The sequence below is a fragment of the Lycium barbarum genome, chromosome 4 (genome assembly GCF_019175385.1).
Source record: "Lycium barbarum isolate Lr01 chromosome 4, ASM1917538v2, whole genome shotgun sequence".
Lineage (NCBI taxonomy): Eukaryota > Viridiplantae > Streptophyta > Magnoliopsida > Solanales > Solanaceae > Lycium > Lycium barbarum.
The window spans coordinates 140,075,912-140,090,490 of record NC_083340.1 but is presented as its reverse complement, the minus strand read 5'-3'; the positions used below and the strand labels follow the sequence as shown (position 1 = coordinate 140,090,490).

Genomic DNA, 14,579 nt, shown 5'->3' with positions numbered 1-14,579 from the left:
CATTTGCTCCCAACTATCAATGGAACCGGACTCAAGGTCTGTGTACCAATCAAAAGCATAACCTTTAAGGGAACGAACAAATTGTTTGGCAAGGTAATCACCACATGTTCCAGCGTTATTGCATGTTTCAATGAAGTGTGCCACATGTTGCTTCGGATTTCCCTTGCCATCATACTGTTGAAATTTTGGGGGTTGATAATCGGCAGACATCTTCAAGCTATCAATCCTTGCAGTGTACGGCTTCGCATATGTAAAGGATGATTTTGCGGAAACATCATATTTATCCTTGATAGTTCCCATGATGAACTCCTTTATTTGATTGATTGGAATCATCCCTTCAGAGGAAACTTGGATTTCTGAAGCATGTTCCACTTGTTTTGCGGGAGATTCAATCCTTTCTTGTGCTTGCGGACGTTTTACAGGGGCATGAATCGAATCCCCCTCCATCACACTATCAAACCTGTCTGTCAACTTGACAATTCGATTATCTTGATCTTGCACATATTTGGTCAAGTCTCCAATTGCCTTTGTCAAGCTCGCGAGTTGTTCTTCAACAGTTGAAGCATTGGTCATCATCGCATGCATCACCATCATAGATGAAGAAGAATAACACGGATTTTCGCGAACATAGGATGCGGACATGTTATGCGGAGTAGATCCAGTGCTCAAGACATCATCGTCAACTTGCTTGAAGGATTTCTTGGGCTTAGATAAACTAAGTTGGGCAAGAACCCTCTCCACCATTTGGCGACATTCTCCCCATCCTCTGTGGTGTTTGCGGAAAACGAACCAAAGACGACAGCAGATTCAGGCTGTGCTTGCGGAACTCGTTGCCCTAGAAATTTGGCTTGGTTCCTTGTGACAGGTCCGATGCTCCCCTCAGTAACATCTAGGATGTTTTCAACAGCAACGGAGAATTTGGATTTAGTAGTTTTTGCGGATGCGAATTTCGGGTTGACCTTCTTGGAAGCCATCTTAGTGTTTTTGAAGTTCGACTATTGGAGAGAAGAGATGAGAGGTAAAGATGGTCCCACTGGGCGTGCCAAATTGTAACGACTAATCTTTCGTTCCTGAAAATAATAATCAAGACAAGAAAAATAGCGACAAAGAGTAATATTTGATTTCAAGAATTTGTGCGGGGGTTACAATCTTTATTAAATCTTAAATAAAAAGATGTAATCCTCTGATTCTTCTCCTCACGATACGGCCGTCAATCAAGGGCTTTGCTTGTTCTTGAATGGACGAATTACTTGTTGTTGATATTTCACTACGAATGCGGAGCCGAGCTTTAATCACAAACGTAGAGGTATGGAAACTTGCGGCTCACCACTTGGAGCGAAGACTTCTTAGTATGCGGAAGACTTGCGGCTGAGAGCTTCTCTGTGTATTTTTCCTTTTTCTTCTTTTTTCTTTTTTTGGCTTTGTGAAGACCCCTATTTATAGTTGCAGGGGAGAGGTAGGGTTTGTATATGATTGGTTGAACCATGTCATTTGAACACTTGGCGACATTTGATTGATTCATCTACTGACTTGACATGCTGCGTCACTTATGCACGTGGCATGATTTTATTGGTCCTTGACTTGACTTGGCGCGCCACGTCATTTGACACGTGGCATGGACCTTGGGCTGATAGAGTGGGCTCATCATGTGAAGTCCGACAAGATAGACTAGCCCAATTGAATTGGTCCTTCAATTAAATCCATACCAATTGGACTAAATCAATTAATTCAATTATATTAGCCCATAATATTTGTTTGGACCAATACATCTCGAATTTGGAATATGATCCCAATTAATTTGTGAATTTAAGTCCGACTAAATTTCAGTGCCTACACATGTCACTTATCATTTTGTGCATATTACCAATTCCCATAGAAAGTTACATGCAATTGGCTATTATACATAATTTATATTCTATTTTGCCCCACAAAATTTAGATCCTTTTTCTTAAAAGCGATTTTTTTTTAAAATTACATAAGGGGTTGGAGAAGGGGAAATAGGGGAGGGGAATCGAACTCTCACCAAAAGATGAAATTTCAGTTAGCCAAACAAGTGAGCTATTAATTTGAAAGGTGTTATGCACATTTGAAATTAGAAATTATTCAAAGTATATTCTTTCTTACTAAATCTAGATTCTTAATTTGTCATAAAAAAGTAGCAACACTTAAAATCTTGAGTCATTATAATATACATATTAATATATAACGACTACAAATGCCAGTGTTCCAACTTTGAAGGTATTTCGTATCTTTGCTTCCCTATAATGGAAATGTGTTAGGAATAATTTGTTATAGATAAGTGAATGGTTGTCTCTCTCTTGATATTTTTTCTGTTATTTTTTTATTGAAAAGGATAAAGTTTTAAGAAAAAGATGTGCGTTACGTTTTCTTTTTGTTCGTCAGGTGTCCGGTATTCATTTTGGAGCTCAACTAATTCTAACTCGTAAAGGAAAGTCCTTCTTTGGAGTAAGGCGTTCCTTAATTCCAAAGACGACTTCATATTTAGAACTTGAACCCGAAATTTTTAATTAAGAATGAAGGATTACTTATCACTCCGCAACAACTTCTGACGATAAATACATACAATAATACTCAGTGAAGGCATAAAGGGGCAACTGCTGCATAAAGAGGAATTAAAGGAAATAATGACATGTTATTGCGATCTACTGAATTTTTAAACACCTTTTGAGATCTTTGACATGGAGGAACACAACACTTCTAGAATCTAATTGCAGAAATTTAGCTATTGTGACTTTTGAAAATATATATATATATATATACTATCCATTTTTCTTTGAAAAATTAGAGGAGCTGTCTGTAATCCAAATGACATTACTAACCATTCAAAATGTCCTTCAGGGCAGGTGAATGCAGTCCATTCTATACTTTCTTCATGCATTCGTACCTGCCAATATCCTGATTTACAATCGAATTTACTAAATATTTTCTTTCCTTGTATTCTATTTATTAATTCTGTTTTGTCTGGTAACTTATATCCATCTGTTCTAGTATTATCATTAAGTCTTTTATAGTTTATTACCATTCTCGCTTTTCCTCTTACTATTTTGCTATGATTTCTTACCATAAATGCTGCAGATCTATGTTTAGAAGTAGATCTTCTTATTACTCCTAAATTTAATAATTCTTTTATTTGTGCTTTAAAGTCTTCCACATCTTGGTTAGTTGCTTCTATTGAGGCTGTTTTAATTATATATTCTGGGTTTATTATGTCTAATTTACATACAATTTTGTTATTTTTCTAATGTTTTAAAGGTTTTTCTCCTATAATTTCTATCTCATCTAGTATTCTTATTATATTATCTAAATCGTTTTGATTCTTTATTACTCCTATCCTTTCTATCCCTGTTTTAAAATTATATAACTCTGTTTCTATGTCTATTAAAGTATAATTTTTTTCTAACGAATCCTCTTCTCCTAGAATTTCTTCTTCTTCTTCTAGAGTTAAATTTCTTCTTCGCTTTAAATCTCTTATCTGAATCTCTTAACCTTATCTGACTTCTTTTTATGCTTTTATTGAGCCGAGGGTCTTTCGGAAACAGCCGTCCTACCTTGGTAGGAGTCAGGTCTGCGTACACTCTACCCTCCCCAGACCCCACGATGTGGGATTTCACTGGGTTGTTGTTGTTGTTGCTTCTAGAGTTAAATTTTTTTATTTCTGGCTTATCTTTACAACATGTATTATTTTCTTGACACTCTTTACAACAACTATCTTCTTTCTTTTGCAGGTTGCTTCGGTCTGTGGTAGGGATCTTCTTATGACGGATTCTAGTTTCAGTCTTAAGAACTTGTACTGGAGGATGAGTAATATTTTTTAAGAAGATTACTCCATCTCTTGTAATCATACAGCAGCCTGGTGGAACTATTATATAGAAGGATGTACAATGTGTATAGAAAAAGAATTTAAGACAAAAATAAATAAAGAGGAAACTCATAAAAAAATTGAAGACCCTACTATTAATCTAAGAATAATAACATTAGAAACAAGAATAAATGAATTAGAAACTAGATTATGTAACCTAGAAAAAAGAAAATAAAAAGAAGTAGATAGTAAAGACGAAGAAATAAGATTATCAAATATACAACCAATAATGAAACCATTAAGAACAATACCAGAAGATTCTCAAGCAGAATTAATGAGTATAGAAGACCATGAAGCATTAGTATGTAATGAAGATAAAAAATTAGGAACAATAAAAATACTTGCAAGAATTAAAATAGATGATTATGAGATAGAAACATTAGCATTAGTAGATTCAGGATGCACAAAGTGCATAATAAACAAAAGAATAATTCCACCTAATTTAATAAATTTTTTAGAAAAAACAGTTGTAGCCATGCAAATGGATGGAACACATAACATATATAGACATTATGTTCATAAGGCCTACATTAGCTTTATAAATACATGTTCAGAATTTTACAAACCAAGCTATAAAATGGATAAGATATGGGTAAGAGACCTTAATATAAATGTAGATTTTGTCATAGGATTAGACTTTATGTTACATAATAATGACAGTTGTATGATTACAAGAGATGGAGTAATCTTCCTAAAAAATATTACTCATACTCCAGTACAAGTTCTTAAGACTGAAACTAGAATCCGTCATAAGAAGATCCCTACCACAGACCGAAGCAACCTGCAAAAGAAAGAAGATAGTTGTTGTAAAGAGTGTCAAGAAAATAATACATGTTGTAAAGATAAGCTAGAAATAAAAAATTTAACTCTAGAAGAAGAAGAAATTCTAAGAGAAGAGGATTCGTTAGAAAAAAATTATACTTTAATAGACATAGAAACAGAGTTATATAATTTTAAAACAGGGATAGAAAGGATAGGGGTAATAAAGAATCAAAACGATTTAGATAATATAATAAGAATACTAGATGAGATAGAAATTATAGGAGAAAAACCTTTAAAACATTGGAAAAATAACAAAATTGTATGTAAATTAGACATAATAAACCCAGAATATATAATTAAAACAGCCTCAATAGAAGCAACTAACCAAGATGTGGAAAACTTTAAAGCACAAATAAAAGAATTATTAAATTTAGGAGTAATAAGAAGATCTACTTCTAAACATAGATCTGTAGCATTTATGGTAAGAAATCATAACGAAATAGTAAGAGGAAAAGCGAGAATGATAATAAACTATAAAAGACTTAATGATAATACTAGAACATATGGATATAAGTTACCAGACAAAACAGAATTAATAAATAGAATACAAGGAAAGAAAATATTTAGTAAATTCGATTGTAAATCAGGATATTGGCAGGTATGAATGCATGAAGAAAGTATAGAATGGACTGCATTCACCTGTCCTGAAGGACATTTTGAATGGTTAGTAATGCCATTTGGATTAAAGACAGCTCCTCCAATTTTTCAAAGAAAAATGGATAGTATATTTGGAGAATACAAAAGGTTTGTATTAGTATATGTAGATGATATACTAGTGTTTAGTAGAGATATTAAAGAACACTTAGGACATCTACAAACGGTATTTAGACTATTCGTAGAAAATGGAATAATAATTAGTAAGAAAAAAATGGAATTATGTAAAAATTATATAAACTTTTTAGGAGTAGTACTAGGAAAGGGTAAAATAAAGTTACAACCTCATATAGCCAAAAAAAGCTTTAGAAATGCCAGATAAATTAGACAATGTTAAAGAATTACAAAACAAATTAGGAATAGTCAATTATGCTAGAAATTTTATAAAAGATTTAGGAAAAATAGCAGGACCACTGGATCTAATGGTCAAAAACACTTTAATACTGAAGACATTAAATTAGTACAAAAAATTAAAGAAAAAATAAAAAACATTCCCGATTTAAACATGCCTCTAGAAACAGACTATTTAATTATAGAAACAGATGATAGTTTTGAAGGATAGGGAGCAGTACTAAAAGCAAAACCCAATAAATATAGTAATAAAAATGAAGATAAGATATGTGCTTATCAAAGTGGTAAGTATAAAGAAAAAGGAAATATGAGTAGTATAGATACAAAAATTTTAGCTGTAATATATGGATTAAATAGTTTTAGACTATATATCCTGAATAAACCAGAAATACTAGTTAGGATAGACTGTGAAGCTATAGTTAAATTCTATCAAAAGATAAATGATAAAAATAGTAGTAGAAGACGATGGCTAAATTTTTTAGATACCATCTCTATTTATAATTTAAAATTTGAACATATAAAAGGAAAAGATAATAATTTAGTAGACCAATTAAGTAGACTAAAGATTACTGCTAACTGATTTTTTATTTGAACAGCATGAGATCTTCCAGTTCTCAGACAGCAGACAAGGGGAAAGGCATAGCCTCAACCCAAGACACATACAGACAGACAGTATTAGGTAACCTTCATTTTAGACCTACATCTGCATTAGACAATAATGCCATAGAAAGAATACATTTTGAAACCAATAATTTAATATTTTTTCCGCCATCTAACTTAACTTTTAAGGTATTACCAGAATATGTAATAGACAAACAACAGACATGTTTAGTAGATAATTTATGGATATCACATAACAAAAAAAACGCTAGTCATTTTGTAGCCACTCTAAATGCACTTTGTCAGTATTTTACAGACAAAAATCTAGACAAGAAATTTAAATTTTATGTTGTAATCCATGGTAGAACTAATGGTATTTTTCAGACCTGGATAGAAGTTTTAGATTCTATTAAAAATATAAGAAAACCTCTTTTTAAAGGCTTTAATGATTTCACCGAGACATTAGACTATGCTAGAGGAGTATTGGGTCCAAACTACTATATTTCTCCAGCTCTCAGACAAAATCCAAACAGAACCCCTCAGTACAATATACAAAAAGACATAGACAAGATGATTTTTTGTGATCACTGTTCTACTATGACTGAAGTAGTCAAGAGATTAAACCAGCAGAAAGAGACATTGGTTCAAGAAAAAATGAAACTCTTGGATCAAGTGAAGACATTAGAACAGATACTACAAGCGGTTAAGTTCGAATTGGTGCAATCTCAGAGTTCTCCATCTCAAACAAAAATGGATGAGACGGGTGTGCATTCCCCAATGAATGCAGTCAGACCCACTGTTTCGGGTAAGGATACAGCTAGTCCTGTTCAAACGGTTGCCGGTAAAGACTCATCAAATCCGTTGATGGCTGTCACTTTGCTAAAAAGTGAAGATGAGGGATGTTCAAGACGGAGACTACCAAAGACACTTACGCAAGGAGCAACTTCTACAAAGAAAAGCAAACTTGCAAAAAAGAAAAAGAATGAAAAAATAGAAAGTATAGTAAAAGAGACACTAGAAAAAAAATTCTAGACAAAGGAACAAGATAAACATATAATTAAAAATCCTAGTCCGGAATTATCTCCAAGTCAAGGAATGTCACCAATCCATAGTTCAGATTTCGAAGGAGATGATATTAATTTCCAAGATAGTGCATTTCAAGACTCTCAAGATCCAAATGATGTAGACTCAGGCATGAGTTTTGATTCTATTGCACTACATAATTTAGACACATAATTTTATATATATATATATATATATATATATATAGGTGTGTGTGTGTGTGTGTGTATGTGTATGAAATAATCAGATAGACGTAGTGGAGGAAATAGTTATGATGAGACAAAAGGCTGAAAGATTCGTTGGACAAAGCAACGGCTAGAAGACATTTGCAGAAAAAGAAGGCTTTATTAAAAGCAACTTTAATAAAGCAGCCACAATAAATTGACAGATCAGCTAACAGATGAGTAAATAAAGTTTCTTTTGAAAAAGTTCACGTGACGATGGGGCCCAAAGAGCACCCGGCTGAACTCAAGAGATTCTTTAGCATTTTGAAATCCGGAGTTAAAGTCCGCCAGACGCCTATAAATAGCAGCATTTGTGGAGAAGCAAAGACATCACCAAGAAGAGCATCAACCACCTCACTCTAGAAAATTTCCATATTCCTCTTCTCTTTCATCAAATACTCCAATCCCTTGCCCAGTCCAAAACCTGTGTAATATAAACCCCTATTGTAAATCAGTATTAAGTTTTAATAACTACCCCCTAGTGTGAAGTAGCTTGTTGGGGTTCCCCGAAAGGGAAACCTCTCTCCTTCTTCAAACTATGTAAGTTTATTTACTATGTTTTCTGTACTAATCTCCCTATTATGTAAATTATTTTGTGATTATTATGTTTAAGTAATTACTTCCTTATCATCATGAATCTGTTATTATTAGTATATGGTTATTTTCTTAACTTCTTAATAACCTCGATGGATTAACCTATAAATTCCTACATTTTAAAGAGGCCGTTTTAATGTCCAAATCATAAGGGACGATGTTGGCCGTGGTTACCGGGGTGTGGTTAAAGAAGACTGTTATTAAGAACAAAGGTTAAGAGAAAGATATGAACAGTATAACAAGATTCGTGGCTGGACAAAGTCCAGATTAAGATTAAAAAAAAAATGAAAAATTTGGGAGATAGACAGAAAACTAGAAATATAACTACACGATACGAAGAAATATCGGAGTGAGGAAGTACCGAGTAGGATTGTTAAAAATTTATTTGAAAACAACACTACTTTCTTGATTTATCCTTTGAACTTTTCTATTGAAAGAACTTATAAAACTTACTACCCCTCTAAGTTTGGTATATATATATATATATATATATATATCCCAATAAGCACTATAAGAAAAATAGAAATTAACGATGGTAACTTTTGTTGCTAAACATAAAAAATTCGTCACTAATTTTATCTAGTAGGATTAGCAACGAGAATCAAAACGTACTGTTAGCTACGAACTATTTAACGAAATATTTGTAGTTAATTTTTTTTTTTTGAGTATATTTTTATGTCATCCCAAGATAATCATCATGCCACCTAGATCTCCCTTTATTGTGTTTCTTTATTACATTCTTTGTAAGACACTTGTGCTAAGTGACCTTTTTTATCAAGGTTCGAACTTCGAATCATGAAATCATATTCCTTTTTAATTCTCTCTCTCTCTCTCTTTTTTTTTTGGTCATCTCTCTCCTGTCTCGCGCTTTTTTATTTTTTCCTGATTTAACAAAAGTGAATGAAGGATACGTTTACTCAAAGATATAGTGTTAAATTTGGGGATAATTTTAATAATATACAATTCAATAAAATATTACATTCACGTAGCCATATTTTAAATTTACATCCGCATAGCTAACTTTTTTATTGCAATAGTGTTTATACACACGATATACAACATTATACACTTACCGTAGACAATGTATAAATCTTATATAAAAGTGTATAATAATATATAAAAGGGTCATTTCGGAAAATGTTAGAAATATGGGCCATTTTAGATAAATATTTTCTCCAAAAAGACATAGAGTATTATTTTCCCTTAAATCTGTGTACATAATAGATTATTAGTTATACCTTTTGAAGTGTGTAAGCTTCTCATTTAAGAACTTAAACCGTATTTTTATTCATTTAATTATGTCTTAACATACTTTCTCAGGTGGGATTTCTTTTTTCATGAATAAAGCACGTGAGTTTTCTTGGATAATTAATGACGATGAGATTTGAATCGACGACCTCTTATACTCTAGCTAATAGCCTGTTGAAGTGTGTGACTATCCCATTTAAAAATTTAAAGTTTTAGAGAAAGTGTCTTCAACAACACCTAGACAAAAATTGAAAAGTTGACGAAAAAACATTAGTGAAATATCTCTTGATAAAAAAATAAAATAGTAAAGAAGGAAGGAGGAAATGTAAATTTAGTTCATGTAAAGCTGGTCGTCTTTCATATTGAGTTATTAAAGCGGCGGGTAGCATAAAGGCTGCTTAAGGCAAAACTAGTGAAACTTTACTTTAATTTAGAGTTTAGACCTCAAAAATCTTGAGCTCCAATAATTGTTACTAGTAGATTTTGTGGTTTACTTTTCTCATAAGAAAAACATTGAATTTTGTAGATAAAAAGAAATCAAAACATTGTGTTTTCTTTGTTTCTTTCCAGATGATTCATGGCTAGGAATAAGATATAGATTTTGAGAGTACCTTGGCACCAAATGATTAAATTAACCACAACTATAGTCAAATTTGAAGTCTTAGAAAGTGAGGCTATTACTTCCTGGCTAATTGGTGAATAACCAGTCAGTTAAATTGAGTTGGGTTAAAGGCGGCTAGGCGGGTCATTAACCCCTCATGGATTGATATGGCCTGGGTAAAGATGAGCTAATTGGGTCGATGCCCTTACAACCCAAATCTTACGTAATTTTAATTTCTTTATTTGTTTTCTTATAATTTATTTAATTATATTTAAAAAAAAATCCTGTAAAAGAGCTACTATATAAAGAAAACTACAAATATTTTGACAAAGTTTCTCATGGATCAATTTGACCTACACATCTAGTCCAAATTAGTCTAACTTTTAGATGGTGAATTGGGCGGTTTAAAATGGTCAAATTGAACGGATCATGTTTTTCATGAGCTGATCTTGCCCTCCTTTATAGTCAGGGGCGGAGCCAGCCCTTCGGGTGTGGGTTCGGCCGAACCCAGTAGCTTTTGTCCGAAACATATATTTGTATTAAAATTTTTGTCAAATATGTACAAATTATTAATTAAGAATCCAGTAACTTTAAAAAATTAGAACCCCGAACCCACAAGCTTCGAATCCTGGCTCCGCCTCTGTTTATAGCATATAGTTAGATATTAATGCAATGGGATAGGGATAGCAAGTTGTCCTGTTCTTTAGTTTATATATGATCATGTTATATGTGATTAATATGAGAGAGTCCGCATTGCAAAATAAATTAAGTTATATAATCTTTTTTAGTAGACTTACATATCGTCCTGTCAAAAAGAATTAGTCAATGGCTAATGCTCTTAAATCATGAGTATAATAATATACCGATAACCAACTATACATGCAAGTGTTTCAACTTGACATTTGACAATATGTATAATCCAATCTCGAAGCTACTTCTTATAGTGGGCAAGTGTTTCAACTTGGCAATATATATAATCCAATCTCGAAGGTACTTCTTATAGTGCGCTAAGTATGGATTATATTATTACTACTAATATATAAGCGGCTAAGGAGAGCAGCTTGATGTTCTGCCTAAAATGCATATATTTATTCATTATTTATTTCATATTTTAGTATTTTTAATCGTCTCTTGAGTATTAATTATAATGATTTGGGCTAGTATTATATTTTTAATATGTAAAAGTAAAGCGGTGCTGAGATAAAGAGATTTAGAGAAAAATTGAATAGAAAGTGGGAAAAGAAAGGAAAAGAGAAAAGAAGAGGGAGACAAGAATAGGGGAGATCATAATTACACAAAATAATTGTTTCATCATTACTCCAATCATTGGAGTAATGATGAGACCAAATTGAAATGGGAATTGAAGAAGCAGAAAAGAGGACGTAAACCCCTGGCAGCAAGTTGATCAACATGCGACGCAGCATTATCCCAACAAAAGACGTTCTCTGAATAATTTTCTGCCGCCCACTATTTTTTCCAGTCCAAGTTGGATTTGGTTTTTAAAAGTTCAGACCTTTTAGTATTCTATAAATATATATTTTACACAATTTTTACACATTTTACACAATTTGGGACCTAGAGAGAGCTTGGAGCCGTCGTGGAGGCCGTAGTTACAGGATTTTACATTCTCTTCTCTGTAACGTTTTATTCGGATGATTTGTTATTTTTCCTCCATGTCTATGCGGAGCTAAACATTATAGTTCTAGCCTTCTAGGGTTGTGGTGAAAGATATGATAGTTGGTCTGACGAAAATTTCTATCAATTAAATTTCCATATTTTTGAGTTGCTTATTTATTTTTATGCTTAATTGTTTAATTACTTGATCACTAATTAAACACCATCTATGGTGCGTGAGTTGGACTTGAAAGAGGAAATTCACGTACGTAATAAGAATAAATAGAGTTTGTTCGATTTAATCGTTTCGCTACTGAGGATAGAGATATACCATTTAGCCCTACTTAGTCAGTTACAGAGAAATAAATGCGTTCTTGTTACCTCTGGCGACAATAGAGATATAGGCATTATAGCAGCATCTACAGGCTTGTAAATAGTTCGAGAGAATATCATAAAGTTACAATTAACCCGTCAACTAGTAACCCAGAAAATAAGATAGATAGAATTGTCAGAAGATCAACTAGATTGTCGAAAGCCATGACCCTAGAACTTTCTCTCACCTGATAAACCTTACAGTCTTTGTCACAAGTTTCTCAGTCACAAAAACACCCATACTCAATTGTTTACTTTCAGTTTTAGTTTAGTAACAATAAATACTTTGATTGTCACCTTCTTGCTAGTTACAATGAAATTTGAATTACTTGAAAAGTATAAATCTAAGTCTTTGTGGGTACGATATCTGGACTTAAAAACCTTATATTATTTGTACGACCGCATATACTTGCGTGTGCGTTTGGGAGCAACATTAGGGTCGTCCGAGGGTTTGTTGGTAAATTCAGGTGGTTTTCACCTACTTAGGAGAGCTGTAACTTTATTTTAACGCCCGCTATTCCATTTTTCCCTCTGTTAACACGTTCTTACGTAGCTCTCAACGTCTGCTTCTGCTTCGCTTCGCCTTTAACTGCTTAGTTTATCTGCCTTCCTTCCCAGTTTATGTACATTATTCCCTCTATAGGTAAGTTTTTCCCCTGTTTTACCTTTTGTTTATTTGACTTTTTTTGTTATCACTGTTATTTAGGTTTAACCTTGTGTTAATTTTTAATTTAAAGATGTTTGCAATTTTCCATGATAGATTTAGCTTCCTTTTCTCTAAATTTGTTGGCTAATTGGTGATGTATTATTACGCTTCTGTTTTGTGTTTTCCCTTTTGCTCTTTTAATCGTTTGATCTTATATTTCAGTTGTTTCAACTCTCTCAAGGTGAGTAATAATGGAATTTGAGTTTGTTATTTTAGATACTACATTCGGACTTGCATTAGATGTGTTTGCGAAATTGTCCAAAAGAAACTGCGATGGTGTAGTATTCTGCTAAACTGCAAAAGGAGATTACAAATTTCTTCTCTGGTTTCGTTTCGAGTGAGATATAGTATGCTGCTAAACTGAAAAAGGGGATTGCCAATTTCTTCTCAGCTTTTGTTTTTTCAAGTTGCACACATAATTTTACTTGTTTTTCCTTTTTTTTTTTTTTTTTCTGTGACATGGTAATTGATTTTGTTGTTTTTTTAGCATCTAACACAAACATGAGATTAGAGGTAAAATTTTGTTAATTAATCTGAAACCAGATGTGCAACACATTGATGCTCCCATGATTGCCGATAATAGTTAACTTTTTTTATCTTTCCATAGAGATAATAGTTAAGTCACTATCAAAACATAACCAAAAGAAAGAAAGATACCATCCATAGTCTTTTGATGTCTCCAACTTTTAGAACCCCATTCTTTTCAAGTTAACGATACTTTTCTTTTTAGTTACTGTCAAAATAATGTTTACTTCGAAGCAGGGTGGATAGTCATATTACTTGATTTAGCTACTATATCTGTATTGTTTGTGCTAAATACTTGGTTTAGAAAGGTATTGCATGACTTTCCCTGTTATGCTATTCATGGAATGGGAAAGACGCACTACTGATGTGCCGTGAAATTATGGTACATCTAATGCTTTTTGACTCCAAGTTTTACTTGTTTTCGAGTAAGTTTGTGTTAGTTTGATGTGTTTTGTGTATGTGCAGGTATTTAGAAGTGGAATTGCAAAAACAGTTGAAAACAAGGAATTTTGAAGACAAGGCACTGCTTTGCACTTGTACGGACCGATAACATGCTCGACGGTCCGTCAAGTAGGTCGTCGAAGTGCACTGAGTGAAAGATAAGAGACTCTGCTATATTTATGTAAAAAGACGGAAAGGTCGACAGACCATCAACATGATCGACGATCCATCGATGTACATGGACGGTGGAGTTTCTGCAAAGTGAAAATTGTCATCAGACCGTCGAAGTGCATCGTCGACATTTGACGGCCCGTCAATGTGCAAAGACGGTCCATCAAGTTGCAAGCCGACCTGGAACTGGATTGGAATTAATTATTCCGAGTTTAACTTGTATAAATACCTATTTAGGTTTTATTTTTTAGACATCTAGAGTTTTAGACTTGTAGTAATTACTTTTAGGTTCTTAGTACTTTTGAAGATTTTCCAGACAATTACATTCATTACTTTCAGTTTTATTCGTAAGTTCAATAACAATTTCAATTATCCAATCTTTAATCTTTTATTGTTTTCTCGTTGCCATGAGTAGCAAACCACCTTTACTAAGGTTGTGAACCCAAGGATGGGTGTTTCGTGATTGGGGATTGTGATTGATATATGCAAAATGGATTGTTAGGGATTATTTGTTCTTCGTTTTCATCATATAGTTAGTGGTTGCAAACATTAGCTAATGCCATAAACTTTGGTTTATTTGGGAAAATAACTAGGGTTCGGTAAGAACAAATAACAAGAACTCAATGCTTTAAACCTTGTTTAATAAATTCACTTAGGAATAAGAGGAATTTACTTGGCATAATCAACCGTTCTTCATGCATACTTTCTTATCTT

At 33.0% G+C, this 14,579-nt stretch overlaps 1 long non-coding RNA gene across 1 annotated transcript; it reads left to right on the top strand.

Annotated features, from left to right (window-relative positions):
* The first annotated feature begins 12,323 nt into the window (after window positions 1-12,323).
* On the top strand, window positions 12,324-14,185 carry LOC132638723 (uncharacterized). Its single transcript, XR_009581864.1, has 2 exons — window positions 12,324-12,665; window positions 13,719-14,185. It is a non-coding gene; the product is annotated as an uncharacterized LOC132638723 (long non-coding RNA).
* Window positions 14,186-14,579: the final 394 nt, after the last annotated feature.